Source organism: Chenopodium album, chromosome 4 (assembly GCF_948465745.1).
Source record: "Chenopodium album chromosome 4, dcCheAlbu1.1, whole genome shotgun sequence".
In the NCBI taxonomy this organism is placed as follows: Eukaryota; Viridiplantae; Streptophyta; class Magnoliopsida; order Caryophyllales; family Amaranthaceae; genus Chenopodium; species Chenopodium album.
The window spans coordinates 12199477-12204895 of NC_137837.1; the positions used below are offsets into that span (position 1 = coordinate 12199477).

The 5419-nt window shown below is 34.3% G+C and overlaps 1 pseudogene across 1 annotated transcript; it reads left to right on the plus strand.

Annotated features, from left to right (window-relative positions):
- Nucleotides 1-237: 237 nt before the first annotated feature.
- LOC145626699 (uncharacterized) lies at nucleotides 238-3026 on the plus strand (annotated as a pseudogene). Its single transcript, XR_014111058.1, has 2 exons — nucleotides 238-726; nucleotides 1820-3026. The product of XR_014111058.1 is annotated as an uncharacterized LOC145626699 (transcript).
- Nucleotides 3027-5419: the final 2393 nt, after the last annotated feature.

The following is a 5419-nucleotide window of genomic DNA, read 5'->3' on the forward strand; positions in this document are numbered from 1 at the left end:
TTTTATAAATTGAAGATGAAAGAGGGTGGGAAAGGTAGGACCCACAATCTTTTACCATTGGCGCCAAATCATTTCTCCCGCCTAAGATTTTAGTTTGGCGGTAAATGTCTGAAATTTTCCCCCCATAATTTCCCTCTCTTTTATTTGGTAGATGGTGAGGTGTCGTATTTTTATTAGAAGTGTATGTTTGACAGCTCTCTGCGCAGCCATTTACTAAGCACGACACTTAAGAGGGATATTATTAATGAAAATTCGACAAAACCTATGGTCAGCATATTTTTTGAAAAATAGAATTCCTTTACTTTTTTCGAGTTTTTCATAAAATTATTAAAAAAATTAGAATTCTTTTTTAAAAAAAAATTTAAATCAGTCCAAAGCAGTCTTGTCCGGATTTTGGACTGATTCTTTCGGTCAGGTCCGAGTTTCCGTTTGATCCTAACTTAATCAGTCCGGTCTTCGATTTTTAAAATTCTAATTTTTGGTCATGTCCGGGTCGATCTGGTTCGGTCCTGCACGAATATAGTAAAATAGATTATAACCACAGTGATTGTGGGTTTTTTTTTTTTTTTTTTTTTTTAATAATTTTTTTTTTTACTCTAATAATCTAATATAATCTCTATTAAAAAATCTATATAAACCCTAGAATTTGAAATCAAAAGAGTTAAAACGATTCACAAAGAAGATTATTCTCATTGCCGGTCAGGTGGTCGAATAGTTGCTTCAAAGGTACTGTCTCTTTAATTTTGATTTTATTGCCCTTAAAAATATAAAATTGTACATAATTTTGCTGAAATTCATCTGGGCATTGTTCAAATAACCCTCTTTTTTTTTTTTTTTTTAATAATTATTATTATGAAATATGTCTTGTTGGATTTTTGCTGGTTAGATAACAGAACACTCATCCAATTGTTTAGTTTAATTATGCTTTCATTGAGAACTAGTTGGGATTAATATCAATTTGTTTGCAAAATAGCCGAAAAATTAAAATTCACCAGCTTTATGACTCTTGATACATATTTGCTATTTATTTGATGAATTCCTTGTTGTTACCATGATAAAATAATTATATTGGGTTTCATTACTAATAATAATTCACTCAACCATAGCAAATGATTATCCCTGAAAACTGAAAGTCTAGGATTTATTTATCTACCTACTGTTTAATCAACCCGATAGAAGTCGCCTAGAAAATTTAATTCATTTTGGGTTTATTTGGTGAGTTTTGAGGTTCTATGCTTTGTAGAGAATTTTTAAATGTCTTGCTGATTGGAGTGTTCTTTTTTTGTTTTTTTTTTTTTAAATGACTTGCATTTGTTATGAATTTATGATGGTGTAAAATGTCATTTTATGGAAGTATGATCTAAGTTTTGGTTGTTGAAAGTTATAATTGGGCAAACTCATATTGATGTTTAAATAGATATTATGATGGATTTTGTCTTGTATCTTTGGTTGGTTCTTAATGATATTGTACTTTATGTTTATCTTTCTAGTTATAATCATTGGAGTTTACAACAAATAGAATGAATGATGTGTATGAAAATGCAATCGTTGCAAAAAATTGAGTACAATATAGGATGGTTGATTAACAAAGTAGGATCGTCATTATGGGATATTGGTGCAATTAATATCAGAAGAAAAAATTGCCCTCCCAGATAGATTTTCGTATCAGGAAAGACTAAATTTTAATATTGACACAGACCATTAATGACTATGTGCAACACTCTTATTCTATTTTATTGCCAAGTTCTTGTGCTGTAATTGTTTTATCCTTATTTAAATTTATTCTCTGCTCTTACTTGTGCTATCTTTTTTGTCTCAGAAAATGAAGTTAGAAGAAGTGAACTGTTGCCAGATACAAGAATGGTATCCGAAATTTAAATCTGTCTCTTTAAAGACTGTTGTCCATGAACTCCCAGAATCCTTTATTGAGTATCTGTGTGAAGATTATGGCCCCCTTTTGCTTCCCACTTCAGTTTCAAATGAGGACGCCTTGCCCAATAGGATTCATAAACCTGAAGATGAGGAGGACTATCAAGTGTCAGAAGGATCTGAAGATGAATCAGAGCAACCACCATCTCCCCCTTCTTTCCCGGAACTTGAATTAAAGATCAAAGAATCAATTGAATCCCTTGGTGGTGCTGTCTTTCCCAAGTTAAATTGGAGTTCGCCAAAAGATGCTGCTTGGATTAGCTCTACAGGAACCCTCAGATGCACATCATTTTGTGACATAGCTCTCTTACTAAAATCGTCTGATTCAGTGGTGCATGATTTGTGCCATCCGTATGATTCATGCAGTGACAAGACTTTGTCAAGACCACCACTTTTTTACCTTGCTCTGCGCAAATGGTACCCCTCTTTGAGACCAGAGATGGAGTTCCGTTGCTATGTCTATGCTCAGCAGCTAATTGGAATTTCTCAACGTGAAGTCACTGCTTATTATCCTGCTGTGCTGGAAAGGAAAGTCGAGCTCAAAGATATGATCCATGATTTTTTTATGGATAATGTTGAAGGGAAATTTAAATCTGAAAATTACACGTTTGATGTTTATGTTACGAAAGATAATAAGGTCAAGTTGATTGATTTTAATCCATGGGGTGCATTTACATTGCCATTACTGTTTACTTGGGAAGAGTTGGAGCTAGCTGGAAAGTTAGAGGAAGATATTGATTGTAGAATAGTGGGAAGCCAGCATACAGTACGTCCAGGATTAAAGACTGCGGTTCCTTATGATTATATAGATATGAACGCTGGAAGTGGTTGGGATCAATTTTTGAGGAATGCTGATGAGGAGTTGCAGCAACAGATGAGGTCTTCGGAAGCAGGTGCATAAGCATTTGGTATGCTGGAGCCTACAGGTTTTTCCGTGATGGCGTATACTTTGTAGTTTTCTTCTGAGTAACCTAATCTATGTTAGAGTATGTTTGCTAACAAGATTTTAAATTATTCTTATTACTTAAGGCTTGAGACTATATTAATTCTGTGGTTACCTTTTTAATGAATATTTTATTTCACAGTATGCATGTTCATTACTGATCTTCCCCTGCTTTCCTTCCTAACATCCCACCCCCTCACTCTTTCCCCCAAAAAACAGAATCAGAGGGTATTAATCGCTCGAAAACAGGCTTTCCTCTGCTCTCTGTAATTTTTCTTTTTCACCCTTCAATTTGGATAATGAAGAGCTTATGATATAAGTCTTAGTTGATTCTTATATTTTTCTCTTCACTTTGAACTAAGGCAACAGCACTTGCGCGCTATCAATGTATAATGCTTTGGTATGTCAACAGGGTTTATGGAAGCTGTTCACTAGGACAGCGATGTATCATTCTATAGCATTCTGCTTAACTTATTTTGCCTGTAGAAAATGTAGAACAAGCAGCTCAGAAATACAGCAGGCTTCTTCAGATTTGATCAGTTTCACATTTTATTTGCTCCAGACTCTACAAGCTCTAGAATGTAGTGTCACGGCCAAGAAACCTGGTGAAGCAATTCACAGCATAGACAGCTAGCTTGATCCCAGTCTTGTCAGTAATTTTCATTGCAATCAAACAGGTGTAAATATTTAAAGGCCATCTGAAGGAACCATCGCAGAGGGTGAGACCACAGAAGTTATTGGTGTCTAAACAAAGTTTACTTCACCGTGGTTTGTGTTCTAGTTAAAAGTCGATGTTTAGCAAGCTTTACTGATGAGATTGAGCAATTGCAGTTTTGTACTCTAGTGATTATCCGCCTTTATTAAAAAGAGTTGTATGGGGAATTTTGTTGACAAGTTTGTGCTTGATTTCCTGTGTTTCAGTCTATTAAAAATTGGTATTACGCTTCACACTCATCAAATTTTACATTGTATCTGTTTTGCTTCCATCTTCATTAATGTTATTTGCAGAAATTTACATCAGGTGCTGTTAGCAACCAAAATCTATGCCTTCTTGGCTGCTTGTTGCTGCTATTCTACTTCGTGTTTAATCTGTGTTAACACAGCATCTTGTGTGAAATATATCCCCTTATATTCCTAAGTTACATTGTCTATGTTTTTACAATATGTTAATACATGTTAATGAAACAGACAAAGTTCCAGAAATTGAATGATTTACTAACCCTGCAAATAAGCGCCCTTATACTTCATGAAAAAAAACACACTGTGATCCACCCTGGAAAAATATCGAGCTAGATCTTGGCAATGCAAGTGAGACTATTGGATCTTCTACAAGAACGTATAGCAGCATAGATGGACACCACCACAATCCCTACACCCACCATTATCAGGAGCACCACAAAGGCATCAGACATGTCTTCTTTCGGCTTTCAGATTTGCTCAGTGGTCGACGAATAATTTAACATATGCACATATAGAGCTAGAAATTGGGCTTGTATATATGCTACATAAAGTGTTTGATATAACGTCTTGCCTAATGCTTAGGATGAAGGCACGAAATGGAAATGGTGAGCATCTCAAATACTCTCTCTGCCTTTTGGTTTTAGTGTTTAGTATGCTAATCTACAGCTTAAGATATTGCGTTACGTTTTTACTTTAGTTTCCTTAAAGAGTTGACTAAACTTTTTAAAGTAAGCATTGTTAATTTGTTATGATAAGATTGGCACTAATCATTTTTTCTTCAAACACAATTGTGTATTTTGTGTGTATAACTTGTCATAAAGAGGAAAATTTTACAATTATTTGATTTAGGACTTTCGGTGGACCTAATTGGAAAAGTGAGTAGAATAAAAAAGGGCAGCGGGAGTACAAATTAAATTAAGTGGTTTAAGACTAATATTACTTCTTCGGGTTTTTCTATTTGATGTCAAGTTGTCAATCTAAACTCCTATGGAAAACATGATTGCAATATTGCATACTAGTGGAAGACTTTTTGCGTTCAATTCCCAAGAAAGATCTTTTAATTACATTACTAATATTGAATCCCATTGACAAAAATTAATATGAAGTACGGTGTATCTAATTATCTATGTATCCATCTTTCTGAAGGTGTATTATGTTACAAAACTTTGCTACATGTCACTCTTTTTTCTCAATTTATTACACATTATTTTATTTTATTTTAGATAACGTGTCAAAATACTTGATTAGAGTACATAACCACAATCTCATTTTGATATTATGGAAAGATTCCTTTGCACTGGTGCCTTTGTGTCGAAGACTCAAAAAATCGGAGAATATAATTAAAAATATTTGTCACAAATTGACACTGACCCTCCTTGTGCCTTGTTGGCAAAAATCATTCTAATGATATGCTCAAGGTCAGGGGTTCAAGGGTTGGTAGAGAGAGAGGAAGAAGAAGAGAGAAAAATATAGAGGTATTCTAAAATACCTTTTTTAAAAATCTTATATCCAAATTCTTAACGAGCCTAGCGTTCAAGCTCGAGAAGTTGAGATAGTTCGAACACGAATGTTCCTTATCAAGCTTAG